The 15,864-nt window shown below is 57.1% G+C and overlaps 1 pseudogene; it reads right to left on the minus strand.

Annotated features, from left to right (window-relative positions):
* Nucleotides 1-7,901: 7,901 nt before the first annotated feature.
* LOC142720082 (18S ribosomal RNA) lies at nucleotides 7,902-8,139 on the minus strand (annotated as a pseudogene).
* Between the last annotated feature and the right edge of the window lie 7,725 nt (nucleotides 8,140-15,864).

The following is a 15,864-nucleotide window of genomic DNA, read 5'->3' on the forward strand; positions in this document are numbered from 1 at the left end:
ACCTTCTACCTAACCCCACAAACCCATCACCCCACCATATACGAGGCTAGCTCCGGCCCCAAAGTTCAGGATTTCTCCGAGCTAGGCCCCCAAAGTTTTTCCCAGGTTAGGGACCAGGCCAAAGCTGACCTCCCAGTGCCTAACAAATTTTTTTTTTTTTTTTTTTTTTTTTTTTTTAATATATATATACATACATATTTACACTCCTCCCACCGCCCCCCAGAACCCCCACCCAAAACCTCACTAACCCCTCTATCCCTACATAACATCCCGTACAACCACAGATCCTACCCGCCACCCCGTCTCAAGAGTTGCGCAGGTTCGGCGTCCTCAAGCCTTGACATCCATATCACTTTATAAAACAAAAAGCTAGGGTGGTTGAAATGCAGCCCTACACCAGGAAGAAGTTTGAATGACTAGGGCACGCCAAAGGAAAAGCCTCTCCATAGGCGGGAGGCCTTACGTGCTCCCAGCCTTTCAAACTCCAAAGAGCGCACCTTCACCAGGTCACCAAGGATGTTACTACATACCTCTTCCCTTTGGAGGGTCTTTCTTCCCGTCGAAACTAGACACCGCGCGTTCCACGTGTAGAACCTGACCACTGCACTGACTAGAAATAAAGTGCAACGGTCCCTGTCACCAACTTCTCTGTACGCCCCATAGGCCCACTCGGCATAGGAGAGGCTCTCCATCTCTGGCCACCCGATGGAGATCCCCACCTGGTTGTATACCTCTATATTGAGAGGACACTGAAGCAGGAAGTGCTCCATGCTTTCCAGCGTGTCGCCGCACTCCTCCCGGGGACAATCCCTTTCATCAGAGTTCCTGTACTTCAAGTTTCCCCTCACATATAACTTACCATGGAAGCAGCGCCAGGTCAAGTCCCAATACTTCTGGGGGATCCTGTTTGAATTCAAAAGCATCAGTCCCTCCCTCAGATCCCTACCTGGGCAGTCCTTGAGGGCCAAGGATGCCTGGAAATAGGAGGTGACCACCCTAATGTCGAGGAGTTTCCTCGGCAGCGTGATCACCTCATCCTTCCCCAGACACCATCGACGGACAACCTTCAGAACCGGGGCAACGTAAGCCGGGAGATGCCCCCGCTGCGATCGAAGATCCTTCACTCGCCCTCCGTTCTCCCATTCCTGGAAGAAAGGCTGAAACCATACCTTGCAAGAAGCTACCCACAGAGGAGCCCTCTCTTTGTAGAGGATTGCCAAATTACATTTAAGAAAAGTGTTCACTAGGAACACTACCGGGTTGACCATACCCAACCCACCTTGTCTCCTTGTTAGGTAAGTCACCTCTCTCTTAACTAGGTTCAGCCTGTTTCCCCATAACAATTGGAAAAACAGGCTGTAGACCCGTGTCCAGAAGGGTTCTGGCAAGATACAAATGCTGCCCAGAAAAATAAACAAAGGGAGCAGGTATGTTTTGCCCAAGTTGATCCTTTCTCTGAAGGTCAAAGTCCAACCTTTCCACTGGTTCACCCTTTTGGTGGCAATCTGCAGTCTGCTCTCCCAATTTTGAGTAGGATAATCACTTCTGCCGAAATTTATGCCCAGAACTTTTGCAGTGTCTTGGGGCACAGGGAGGGTGTCTGGGAGACAAAAATCTGGGTCTCCCACTCCCAACCAGAGACTTTTGCACTTATCCAGATTGATCTTGGACCCAGACGCGTCCGAGTAGCGGTCTACCTCAGACATCACCCATTCCGCCTCCCCTTGCGAGGAGACGAAGATAGTGACATCGTCGGCATACGCTATCGTCCTTACTGCAGACTCCACGACCGCCAGGTCCATCCTCACACCCACCAACGGCCCGCGATCAATCCTCGCAAGGAAGGGATCGATCGCGAACACGTATAGTAGCGGGCTAAGAGGACAACCCTGACGGACACCAGAGTCCACCACAAAAGGACGACCAACCCAACCGTTCACCAGTGGGAAAGTCTCAGCCCCTGCGTACAATGCTTTCAGCCAATTCACAAACCCCCCAGGCAGACCGTATCTCAAAAGGGTGGACCAGAGATACTCATGATCAACTCTGTCAAACGCTTTTGCCTGATCCAAAGACAGCATGTACCCCTTCCAGTGTCCAGCTCTGCCCTGCTCCACCGCCTCCCTGACACCCAGGACAGCACTAAAGGTGCTTCGACCTGGGACAGTGCAGTGCTGGACTCCCGAGAGGAGCTGTGGTGCAAACTCGACCAACCTGTTAAACAGTACTTTTGCCAGAATCTTCCGGTCCGTATTGAGAAGCGCTATGGGACGCCAGTTCTCAATACAGGACGGATCTTTACCCTTTGACAGCAGGATCAAGGCTGACCTACCCATTGACTTTGGCAGAGCGCCCGAGGATAGGCACTCATTAAAAACCCCAGTCAAGAGGGGAATCAAAGCTTCCCCAAAGGTCTTATAGAACTCGGACGTTAAGCCATCCGGTCCCGGCGATTTCTTAAGAGCTAACCCTTCAATCGCCCTCTTTACTTCCTCTTCCTTGATTTCCTCTGTCAAAACGCCAAGAGAGGGGCTTATCCTTGGCTCCGGAATGGTTTCAGCCAGGAAAGCCGACATTTTGTCTCGATCTAGTTCCTTCCTACTCAAGAGGTGTGAGTAGAAGGATCTGACCACCTCCAGGATCCCTGATTTGGACCTGTTCAGGGATCCCGTACTATCAATCAGTCCTGCCACATATTTGCAATCCACTGACATCCTACAGTTTTTGTAAGGGTCGGGCGAGCGATACCTCCCGAAGTCCCTCTCAAAAACCAAGGACGTGTGCCTATCATACTGACACCTCTTAAGCAAGGACTTCACACAGGAGATATCCTTGCGGCTACCTCCTGTCGAGACAAGCTGCTCGAGTTTCCTTCTTAGGTCCTGGTACAGACAGTGTCCGGCCAGGCTCCTAAAGTTGGAAAGCTGGCGGAAGAATTTTGCCGCACGTTTCTTAAGCATCTCCCACCACTCTGACTTACTGTTACAAAGGCCCAAAAGAGGTACCTGGCTCTGCAGAAAATCCTCGAAGGACTGTCTGACTTCCGCTTCTTCCAGGAGTGCCGAATTCAATCTCCAAAAGCCCCTTCCCATCCGATGGGTCTCTGCAACGTTCAAAGAAAAAACAATTAAACAGTGATCGGAGAATTCTACCTCCTCAACCACAAGTGGCGAGAAGACAGCCTCCCCCTTCAAATAAAACCTGTCTATTCTAGATCTAATCTGACTACCCCTATGATATGTGTAACCACTGTGGTCCGGGGTGTGCCTGATGTGGACATCCTCCAGACGAGCCTCACTGACTATGCTATTTAAAGCGACGCTGTCATAACCCAGCCTGTCTTTGGAGCCCCTCCTGTCCTTCTGCCTCACAACTGTGTTGAAGTCTCCTCCAAAGACCACCTGACGGCTGGTAAAAAGAAAAGGCTTGATCTTCATAAAGAGGCATTTGCGGTCCCACTTGGTTTGTGGACCGTAGATGTTTATGAGCCTAAGCTCTTGCCCCTTCATGAAGACGTCCAAGACCAGACACCTCCCCATTTCGACCTCGATCACTCGTCGGCATTTTACCTCTGCTGCCCTGAAAAGGACAGCCACTCCGCTATACGGCTCGGCCGCAAGAGACCAGTAAGATGGCCCGTGCCTCCACTCCCTTCTGGCCTTATGCACTGATGCCAGGTCTGGCACCCTGGTCTCCTGCAAAAATAAAACATCGGCCTCAACCCGGCCGAGAAAATCAAAGGCCGTGAATCTGGCCGCATCTGACCTAATGCTGGCGACATTAATACTCGCCAGGGTCAACGGAGTAGGTACCGCCATCAAGAGTGATCGAGTTCGACCGCTAGCTTCTTCCCTCCCCCAGTTAGCCCGTCGCTATCTGGGTCCGGGGAATCTTCGTTGCCTCTCTTGAGACTTACACCCGAGAGATCCATATCCTTAGCCAAGTCTTTCACCTCTGGAAGCAAAAGAGGAGAGAGTGAGTCCACAACATTACAAACAATATTTACACTCCCATCACCCGTCACCACCCCCGTTTCCCCACCCCCCCCTTTGTCCACTAGTGCCGTGACAACCCCCTCCCCAGGCATTTGGCCTACTACCTGGCTCGAGGGTCCAGCACCTCCCGAAGGACCCGACCTTCGCACCGATACCTCACCTCCGCCCTCCTCTTCTTCCGAAGAGGAGGAGATGTCCTCCCGAAGGGCTTGGTACCGGTTGGAGAGCCCTATCAGGGGGGAGCCAGTCAAGCCCTCCTTTGGGATCTGGCCGGTCTTGGATGTTTTTAATTTAGGAGCCCTGGTTTTACATAGGGTCTTCCTACCAGTGTCCTCTCTTTTGTCTTGCCCCCTCACTTCGTCCTCGTCCAAACTTCCATAGTACGAGGACCCACTAGAGGGGGCTTCTCCTCTCCTCCTCACCAGTCTCCTGATCTCCTCCTCTACCCCACCGTCCCCAAGGGCCTCCGCAGACATACCAGCCTCCTGAGGGACGGCAGACTGAACCCCATGGCTTTGGGGCCCCCCCTGCTCCCTCTCAAGTCGGCGGCACTCCTGCCTCTTCAGTTTAGAAGAAGGCAGGGTCCTTACCTTCCTCGACCCTATCACCTCTCCATCCTCCCCAGCCCCCTCCCCAGCGACACCATCACCACGACCACTGCCACTGGCCAGGCTAGGCGCCACCGGGTTGAAGACCAGGTTGGCGAAGGAGCGCGGACAGCGGCTAAAGGGGTGACCTAGGTCACCACACAGGTTACACCTAATGTCCTTACAAGTGGCGGCAAGATGGCCCAAAGCCCCACACAGCGCACACCTCCTCTCCTTACACTGTGCGCTAAAGTGTGTGGGGCTGCCGCACTTATGACAGACCTTCGGCTGCCCCTGGTAAAAGACCAGGATCCTGTCCCTCCCCAAGAAAGCAGAGGAGGGCATGTGGGACACCGAGTTCCCCTGGACCTTTAACTTCACGGAAAAGGTCCAGGCACCAGACCAAATCCCGTGTTCGTCCCGATTTTTTTGGGGCATTCCTTTGACCTCGCCATACCTCTCCACCCAGGTCATTATATCCATGCAAGAGAGTGACTCATTACTAGTCAAGATGGTCACTCTCTTGATGACCTCACTCTGCCTTGAAACGGCCTGAACGGCGAAACCCTGCCACTGGGGCAATGCCCGTGCCAGCTCATGACGGGACCAGAAGGATTCCAACCCCTCTGCCGTCATGAAGCTGACATCGAACACCGAGGTGCCGTAGGGATGGATCAGGGCATAGATATCATTAGCCCTAAATCCCATCTCCAGGAGCAGCTCCACAACCCTAGATCTTGGGGGGCTAGCTTCCTTACCGACCCACCGGAGACGGGCCACATTCCTGCGGACACCCCCGGGTCCCCCTGTCGGAAGAGACAACACTGGTGGTCCCTTCCCTTGGTTTTCTCGGAAGGCAGCCTGTCCGTACTTCTCGTACCAGAAAGACAGGTCAACCTGCTCACCCCCTATTTGGACAGAGCTCTCGCCTCTCCTTAGGGCCTCCGCAAGGCGCCGTTGCAAGTTACCATGCACGGCACCTGCGGACAAAGGGGCACTCGGGCCCGCTGCGGCTGCAGCATAGGACCTTCCCACCTGTACAGCTCCCGGAGCCCCAGTAGACACTTTGACAACAGGCGCCCCACTTTCCAGTGAGCCCCCCCTTGGGCTAACCTCCATCAATCCCCCTTCCGGGCCATCTCCGGGAGCTGCATCCACCTCCTGTAATTCCATATGCTCCTCACCCCCATTCAAAATCATACCCCAATTTACACCCCCATCCACACCATTTACACCCCCATCCACACCATTTACATCTCCCAACCCCTCTCCCACCTTTATTTCTTCCCCAGAAACATTCCCCCCACCATCTTCCATCACAATTGAATTTTCACTTTTTTCACCCCCATTCACACCACATGCGTTTTTGCATGCGTTTTTTCCTGCAGGCGCGTTTTCCTGCCTGCAGGACTCTTTCACCCTTGCTGAGCCAGCCAAAATGTCAAAATTTGTTTCCCTGGTTGCTTCCTCCTCCACCGGGCGCAACTTTGCAGGGGAAAGCACCACTCTGGGCACCAACTTGTTCTCCCCCAAGGGGATACACATAGCGCCCGTGCCCAACTGCTTGGGACCGAGCACTACGTTCTTATTTGCCACCAAACTGTCCGGCCTCTCAGCCAGTCTCGCCACCGCACTGCTACCGCCACTAGATCTGGCGGCAGCAGTGCCACTGATCTTCGGAACCTGCCCAGCGGGAGGGCTACACATAATCTCCCCTCCGTCAGACCCCCGATCCACTGCAGGATCAGGAGTGGGCTGACCAGAGGGGTTTGCAATGGCATCCCGGGGGACAGGGAGTACATCGGGCTTACAAAGGGGTACAAACACAAGACGCTCCTCCATGATTGGAGTCTTACCTGCCTTCTCTGCCTTCCGCCTCCTTCTCCTTTCGGCCTTGCTAGACAGGTCGTCCGACACCGGATCCCCTCCGAATGTAAAATCCCCGAAGTTCACCGGTGGGGACTGTACCTGCCTAGTCCTGGCCGTCAGGAGTCCCCCGGGACCACCACTGCGTCCGGTCTCCTCCGACTCTGACCATGACTCCCCTGAGTCCTCGGAACTGCTCAGCGACATGAGGACACCCGATGGTCGGTGCCTCGCTCCATCACGCACTTTTAATTCAGGCTTCACAGCACGCTCCCGCTGTGCACAAGGGAGGCTGCCCTCTGATACCTGGCTGCACTCAGACACCTGTGCCTCGCTTCCTCCCTGCTTGATTGAGGCCGACTCAGGGATTAACTCCTCGCTTGCCTCCTGGCCTGCGTCTTGGGCTGATTCCTGGGCCGATTCCTGGCCCTGTTCCAATGCTCTTTTCCCCAGAGACTTTTTCCATCTTAACAGTCTCTGGCGAAAACTCCCTGAGGAATGCAAAATCAAGTCCAGCCTGGTCTCCAGGAAGCTTATACGCTCCTTCAGCTCCTTTATCTTTTTTGAAATTGCCGGTCTTTTGTTCTTTGAACAGTGATCCGCGCGATACCGCTGATCAGCGAGAGACTGCTTCAGGGCCAGTCTCTCCTCCTCTGAAGCCATGTACAGGCTCGTGACTGCCGTTACCCTTTGCCGGAACTGCTGTTGCGGCTCCCTCGGGGCTAATACCGGCCAGTCCTCGAGCCGGCACTCGAGGTCCTCCATATCCAGGATTTCGCCTAGTGCCCCGTGCAACACCACGGAGCACCAGACAGTCTCCGACATACCCGGCACCTCTCGTCCGCTCTCTTTCCTGTCACTCCTTTCACCGGCGGCATCCACCGCCGCGAGCTTTACTCCCGCAGCGGCTCCCGCCATTGTGTCGGCTGCTGCTGCGGACCTCTCCGTCCTTCCTCTAGTCCGACTCACTGTGTCTGAGGCGAGTGGAGCCTCCACGTCCCCGCGGCTGTGCTGGCTCAAATCTTCATTGGAGCCGCCGCTCCTCAAGCACATCCTCCCTGACCGTCGCAGCACGCCGGCTGTCTCCTCCATCCTGCGGTCGTTCTCCCGCCCGACCTCGGCGGCCAGTGCGTCCTCCTCCCGTCTTGCACCTGGCTCTGGGGTCTCTCCCCAGGACCCCACTCCTCCTGGGAAAGGAGTGGGGACCCTGCCTGGAACTCCAGCCGGATCCAGCAAGGGTTTTTCGGCTTAATGTGAAAAAGCAGCACAAACACTTTTCTCACACCTCTCCCCTCAGGGAGCAAGCCTGTTCTGACACCAGCACACACAAACTCCTCCTCTTCCCGTGGCTGCTGGCACCAGTCTTGCCCTCCAATGGATCCTCGTTAAAGGATTTAAAGTGTACTCATTCCAATTACAGAGCCTCGAAAGAGTCCTGTATTGTTATTTTTTGTCACTACCTCCCCGGGTCGGGAGTGGGTAATTTGCGCGCCTGCTGCCTTCCTTGGATGTGGTAGCCGTTTCTCAGGCTCCCTCTCCGGAATCGAACCCTGATTCCCCGTTACCCGTGGTCACCATGGTAGGCGCAAAAAGTACCATCGAAAGTTGATAGGGCAGACGTCCGAATGTATCGTCGCCGTCACGGGGACGTGCGATCGGCCCGAGGTTATCTAGAGTCACCAGAGCGGCCGGGGAGAGCGTAGGGAGGGCCGGAGCCCGACCCCACCGCCCAAGCCCTCGGATTGGTTTTGGTCCTATAAATGCACGCGTTCCGGGTGGTCAGCGCTCGTAGGCATGTATTAGCTCTAGATGCTCTAGCTGCCGAGGAGGACGCCTTTGTCGCCCACGGGGAACCGAGGCCGCTTTCCCGGCGGCTTAGCGGCTCCACATGGGATGGGGCCGCCCTCCTCCGGAGAGGGGGGGAGGGAAGCCACCGTGGAGCCGCGTGTGGCTTGCATGCGGGAGCCACGCCGACACTTCCAGCCTCGGGCGAGGCGGAAGACGGCTTTGGACTACTTGCGAGAAACAACCCTGCCCCATGCGCGGGTGCGCCTGGGAGCACCTCGGCTAGAGAGGCCCTTGCGAGCAGCGGACATACGGGGGCGGTCACTGCCTCCCCGTCGTTTAATGCTTTCTCTCGCGCCTCGGGCTCCGGCGACACCAGCGCACTCTCGGACGCCTTTTAGAGTGATAGAAGCAGCACTGAGCAAACGCACCTCGCGGGAGCGAGAGGTACCGGCGCCCGCCTTAGCAGGACCGCCGGGCTTTTTGGGACACCGGCCGTAGGTGGCCGGGGGCGAAACAGACCCGGACGGTGTGGGAGGAAGACACGCTCGCCGTAACCGACAGGGCTCCAAAGCACTGCCGAGCGAGTGGTCCCTCCGCCGCCGGGTCGCGGGGAGCCAGATCGATCTGAGGAGTCTTGGACAAATTCCAAAGACTCAAACGGCGCGGGAGCACGTGCTCCTCTCACAGCTTAACGACAGGTGGACGAGGCCGACGGGGACTTCCAGGAGACACCATGAGAGGGCCGGTGCCTATCGCTCACACCCTGGAAGTCACTCTCGGCCACGAACGGTTAGGACTTCCCGCTAGGAAGAACCGTAGGGACTTGGAACACGAAACCAAAATGCCCTCTCACAGGATTTCAGGTGAAGGAGATATTCGCACCCCTAAAAGTGTCACCACCTCAAATACACCGGGGTAAGGTGCCAACTTACCCGGGCTCCTGGAACTGCTGCCCGGCTGAAGCCCAAAATAAAAACCTCATAGGGTTTTTCCTCCAAAACGTCAATGAAGACAGACCTGCCAGCGAGGCCGACGGGGACTTCCAGGAGGCCGGCATGACGTGCCACTACATACCGGTCACACCATGGAAGTCCTTCTCGGGTTGGACCAGGTGCAGCTCCCGCTAGAACGTGCAGCACGTCCTCCTTCACGGTACTCTCGGTTGGACTCGCCAACGTGGCCGAGCTCCTACAACTGCTGGTCGGCCTGGGACTCCAGAAAGAATGCACCAAAGTTCTTTCGTGGAAGTCCAGGTGCACCGGACCGACCAGCCAACGAGGCCGACGGGGACTTCCAGGAGGCCGGCATGACGTGCCACTACATACCGGTCACACCATGGAAGTCCTTCTCGGCCACAAACGGTTAGGACTTCCCGCTAGGAAGAACCGTAGGGACTTGGAACGCGGAGCAGAAATGCCCTCTCACAGGATTTCAGGTGAAGGAGATATTCGCACCCCTAAAAGTGTCACCACCTCAAATACACCGGGGTAAGGTGCCAACTTACCCGGGCTCCTGGAACTGCTGCCCGGCTGAAGCCCAAAATAAAAACCTCATAGGGTTTTTCCTCCAAAACGTCAATGAAGACAGACCTGCCAGCGAGGCCGACGGGGACTTCCAGGAGGCCGGCATGACGTGCCACTACATACCGGTCACACCATGGAAGTCCTTCTCGGGTTGGACCAGGTGCAGCTCCCGCTAGAACGTGCAGCACGTCCTCCTTCACGGTACTCTCGGTTGGACTCGCCAACGTGGCCGAGCTCCTACAACTGCTGGTCGGCCTGGGACTCCAGAAAGAATGCACCAAAGTTCTTTCGTGGAAGTCCAGGTGCACCGGACCGACCAGCCAACGAGGCCGACGGGGACTTCCAGGAGGCCGGCATGACGTGCCACTACATACCGGTCACACCATGGAAGTCCTTCTCGGCCACAAACGGTTAGGACTTCCCGCTAGGAAGAACCGTAGGGACTTGGAACGCGGAGCAGAAATGCCCTCTCACAGGATTTCAGGTGAAGGAGATATTCGCACCCCTAAAAGTGTCACCACCTCAAATACACCGGGGTAAGGTGCCAACTTACCCGGGCTCCTGGAACTGCTGCCCGGCTGAAGCCCAAAATAAAAACCTCATAGGGTTTTTCCTCCAAAACGTCAATGAAGACAGACCTGCCAGCGAGGCCGACGGGGACTTCCAGGAGGCCGGCATGACGTGCCACTACATACCGGTCACACCATGGAAGTCCTTCTCGGGTTGGACCAGGTGCAGCTCCCGCTAGAACGTGCAGCACGTCCTCCTTCACGGTACTCTCGGTTGGACTCGCCAACGTGGCCGAGCTCCTACAACTGCTGGTCGGCCTGGGACTCCAGAAAGAATGCACCAAAGTTCTTTCGTGGAAGTCCAGGTGCACCGGACCGACCAGCCAACGAGGCCGACGGGGACTTCCAGGAGGCCGGCATGACGTGCCACTACATACCGGTCACACCATGGAAGTCCTTCTCGGCCACAAACGGTTAGGACTTCCCGCTAGGAAGAACCGTAGGGACTTGGAACGCGGAGCAGAAATGCCCTCTCACAGGATTTCAGGTGAAGGAGATATTCGCACCCCTAAAAGTGTCACCACCTCAAATACACCGGGGTAAGGTGCCAACTTACCCGGGCTCCTGGAACTGCTGCCCGGCTGAAGCCCAAAATAAAAACCTCATAGGGTTTTTCCTCCAAAACGTCAATGAAGACAGACCTGCCAGCGAGGCCGACGGGGACTTCCAGGAGGCCGGCATGACGTGCCACTACATACCGGTCACACCATGGAAGTCCTTCTCGGGTTGGACCAGGTGCAGCTCCCGCTAGAACGTGCAGCACGTCCTCCTTCACGGTACTCTCGGTTGGACTCGCCAACGTGGCCGAGCTCCTACAACTGCTGGTCGGCCTGGGACTCCAGAAAGAATGCACCAAAGTTCTTTCGTGGAAGTTCAGGTGCAGCGGACCGACCAGCCAACGAGGCCGATGGGGACTTCCAGGAGACACCATGAGAGGGCCGGTGCCTATCGCTCACACCCTGGAAGTCACTCTAGGCCACGAACGGTTAGGACTTCCCGCTAGGAAGAACCGTTGTGACTTGGAACTCAAAACCTAAATGCCCTCTCACAGGAGTTCAGGTGAAGGAGATATTCACACCCCTAAAAGTGTCACCACCTCAAATACACCGGGGTAAGGTGCCAAAGTACCCGGGCTCCTGGAACTGCTGCCCGGCTGAAGCCCAAAATAAAAACCTCATAGGGTTTTTCCTCCAAAACGTCAATGAAGACAGACCTGCCAGCGAGGCCGACGGGGACTTCCAGGAGGCCGGCATGACGTGCCACTACATACCGGTCACACCATGGAAGTCCTTCTCGGGTTGGACCAGGTGCAGCTCCCGCTAGAACGTGCAACACGTCCTCCTTCACGGTACTCGGTTGGACTCGCCAACGTGGACGAGCTCCTACAACTGCTGGTCGGCCTGGGACTCCAGAAAGAATGCACCAAAGTTCTTTCGTGGAAGTTCAGGTGCAGCGGACCGACCAGCCAACGAGGCCGACGGGGACTTCCAGGAGACACCATGAGAGGGCCGGTGCCTATCGCTCACACCCTGGAAGTCACTCTCGGCCACGAACGGTTAGGACTTCCCGCTAGGAAGAACCGTTGGGACTTGGAACTCAAAACCTAAATGCCCTCTCACAGGATTTCAGGTGAAGGAGATATTCACACCCCTAAAAGTGTCACCACCTCAAATACACCGGGGTAAGGTGCCAAAGTACCCGGGCTCCTGGAACTGCTGCCCGGCTGAGGCCCAAAGTAAAAACCTCATAGGGTTTTTTCTCCAAAACGTCAATGAAGACAGACCTGCGAGCGAGGCCGACGGGGACTTCCAGGAGGCCGGCAGGAGGTGTCACTACCTACCGGTCACATCATGGAAGTCCTTCTCGGCTTGGAACGGGAGCAGCTCCCGTTTGTACTTCCTATTTCACGGCTTTCGGTAGGAGTCACCGAGGTGGCCGAGCTCGTGCAACTGCAGGTCGGCTTGGGACTTCAGAAAATGCCATAAAAAAAAAAAGATTTTTTTATTAAGAAGGTAAAAAAACCCAGCGGGACCGACCCGCGAGCGAGGCCGACGGGGACTTCCAGGAGGACGGCATGAGTTGGCCGCGCATACCGCTAAAGCACTGGAAGTCCGCCGCCGGCGCTGCGGAGCTCGTACACTGCTGCCCCCGGGCTGGCACGGCTTCCCCATGGCTCCTCTATCCCCCCACGGGTGCAATAGGCAGGCACACGCCGCTCGTACACCGAGGTGGCTCCCGGCCGCTTTCGGTAGGAGTCACCGAGGTGGCCTTGCTCGTGCAAATGCAGGTGGGCTTGGGGCTTCCGAAAATACCATAAAAAAAAAAAGATTTTTTTATTAAGAAGGTAAAAAAAAAAACAGCGGGACCGACCCGCGAGCTAGGCCGACGGGGACTTCCAGGAGGTCGGCATGAGGTGGAGGCTCCTACCGCTCTTGCCCTGGAAGTCCGCAGAGGACCGCGGGCGCTGTGGAGCTCCCACAAGGAAGCTGCCGGCATGCAGCAGCTCCCACGGGGTCCCTGTATCCCCCCACGGGTGCAATAGGCAGGCACACGCCGCTCATACTCGGAGATGGCTCCCGGCCGCTTTCGGTAGGAGTCACCGAGGTGGCCGGGCTCGTGCAACTCCAGGTGGGCTTGGGACTTCAGAAAATGCCATAAAAAAAAAAAAATAATTTTATTAAGAAGGTAAAAAAAAAACAGCGGGACCAACCCGCGAGCGAGGCCGACGGGGACATCCAGGGCAGCGGCGTGAGAGGGCGGCTTGGTGCCGCTATCTCCCTGGAAGCCGCATTCGGCCTAAGCAGGGAACGCCTCCCGCCCTCCTCTCGTCCTGGAAGTGTTGGACTTGGGGGGCGGAGCAAGTTCTCCCTCTCACAGTATTTCAGGCGTAGGAGATATTCACACCCCTAAAAGTGTCACCTCGCCAATTACACCGGTGGGAGGTGCCAAAATGCCCGGCCTCCTGGAACGGCTGCTTGGCTGAAGGCCAAAATAAAAACCTCATAGGGTTTTTTCTCCAAAACGTGAATGAAGACAGACACGCGAGCGAGGCCGAGGGGGAGTTCCAGGAGGTCGGCATGAGGTGGCCGAGCCTACCGCTTGAGCCCTGGAAGTCCGCCGCGGGCCGGAAGTGCTTGTCGGGCGGGTGAACTACGGGACTCACCGCGGCCGATGCCCAGCTCCCACAAGGAAGCTGCCGGCATGCAGCAGCTCCCACGGGGCCCCTCTATCCCCCCACGGGTGCAGAAGGCAGGCACACCGCCGCTAATAGGCGGAGCTGGCTCCCGGCCGCTGTCATGCATCACTCGCGGACCGGAAGTGCTTGGCAGCCGGGTGGACACGGCGGGACTCGCCGCAGGCGCTGTGGAGCTCCTACAGGGCTGCCCCCGGGCTGGCACAGCTTCCCCAAGGCTCCTCTATCCCCCCACGGGTGCAATAGGCAGGCACACGCCGCACACGCCGCTCGTACACGGAGATGGCTCCCGGCCGCTTTCGGTAGGAGTCACCGAGGTGGCCTTGCTCTTGCAACTGCAGGTGGGCTTGAGGCTTCCGAAAGTACCATAAAAAAAAAAAGATTTTTTTATTAAGAAGGTAAAAAAAAAAACAGCGGGACCGACCCGCGAGCTAAGCCGACGGGGACTTCCAGGAGGTCGGCATGAGGTGGCCGCTCATACCGCTCTTGCCCTGGAAGTCCGCCGAGGACCGCGGGCGCTGTGGAGCTCCCACAAGGAAGCTGCCGGCATGCAGCAGCTCCCACGGGGCCCCTCTATCCCCCCACGGGTGCAGAAGGCAGGCACACCGCCGCTAATAGGCGGAGCTGGCTCCCGGCCGCTGTCATGCATCACTCGCGGACCGGAAGTGCTTGGCAGCCGGGTGGACACGGCGGGACTCGCCGCGGGCGCTGTGGAGCTCCTACAGGGCTGCCCCCGGGCTGGCACAGCTTCCCCATGGCTCCTCTATCCCCCCACGGCTGCAATAGGCAGGCACACACCGCTCATACACGGAGCTGGCTCCCGGCCGCTTTCGGAAGGAGTCGAAGACGTGGCCTTGCTCGTGCAACTCCAGGTGGGCTTGGGGCTTCCGAAAATGCCATAAAAAAAAAAAGATTTTTTTTATTAAGAAGGTAGAAAAATCAGCGGGACCGACCCGCGAGCGAGGCCGACGGGGACTTCCAGGAGGTCGGCATGAGGTGGCCGCGTCTACCGCTCGAAACCTGGAAGTCTGCAACGGGCGCTGCGGAGCTCGTACACGGCTGTCCCCGGTCTTGCACAGCTTCCCCATGGCTCCTCTATCCCCCCCATGGGTGCAATATAATTTTTTTTAAAAAAAACAATTTTAGTCTTAGCTCGCGGGTCGGTCCCGCTGTTTTTTTTTTTACCTTCTTAATAAAAAAATCTTTTTTTTTTATGGTACTTTCGGAAGCCTCAAGCCCACCTGCAGTTGCACGAGCAAGGCCACCTCGGTGACTCCTACCGAAAGCGGCCGGGAGCCATCTCCGTGTACGAGCGGCGTGTGCGGCGTGTGCCTGCCTATTGCACCCGTGGGGGGATAGAGGAGCCTTGGGGAAGCTGTGCCAGCCCGGGGGCAGCCCTGTAGGAGCTCCACAGCGCCCGCGGCGAGTCCCGCCGTGTCCACCCGGCTGCCAAGCACTTCCGGTCCGCGAGTGATGCATGACAGCGGCCGGGAGCCAGCTCCGCCTATTAGCGGCGGTGTGCCTGCCTTCTGCACCCGTGGGGGGATAGAGGGGCCCCGTGGGAGCTGCTGCATGCCGGCAGCTTCCTTGTGGGAGCTGGGCATCGGCCGCGGCGAGTCCCGTAGTTCACCCGCCCGACAAGCACTTCCGGCCCGCGGCGGACTTCCAGGGCTCAAGCGGTAGGCTCGGCCACCTCATGCCGACCTCCTGGAACTCCCCCTCGGCCTCGCTCGCGTGTCTGTCTTCATTCACGTTTTGGAGAAAAAACCCTATGAGGTTTTTATTTTGGCCTTCAGCCAAGCAGCCGTTCCAGGAGGCCGGGCATTTTGGCACCTCCCACCGGTGTAATTGGCGAGGTGACACTTTTAGGGGTGTGAATATCTCCTACGCCTGAAATACTGTGAGAGGGAGAACTTGCTCCGCCCCCCAAGTCCAACACTTCCAGGACGAGAGGAGGGCGGGAGGCGTTCCCTGCTTAGGCCGAATGCGGCTTCCAGGGAGATAGCGGCACCAAGCCGCCCTCTCACGCCGCTGCCCTGGATGTCCCCGTCGGCCTCGCTCGCGGGTTGGTCCCGCTGTTTTTTTTTTACCTTCTTAATAAAAATTTTTTTTTTTTTTTATGGCATTTTCTGAAGTCCCAAGCCCACCTGGAGTTGCACGAGCCCGGCCACCTCGGTGACTCCTACCGAAAGCGGCCGGGAGCCATCTCCGAGTATGAGCGGCGTGTGCCTGCCTATTGCACCCGTGGGGGGATACAGGGACCCCGTGGGAGCTGCTGCATGCCGGCAGCTTCCTTGTGGGAGCTCCACAGCGCCCGCGGTCCTCTGCGGACTTCCAGGGCAA

This window comes from Rhinoderma darwinii, unplaced genomic scaffold (genome assembly GCF_050947455.1).
Source record: "Rhinoderma darwinii isolate aRhiDar2 unplaced genomic scaffold, aRhiDar2.hap1 Scaffold_49, whole genome shotgun sequence".
NCBI lineage: Eukaryota > Metazoa > Chordata > Amphibia > Anura > Rhinodermatidae > Rhinoderma > Rhinoderma darwinii.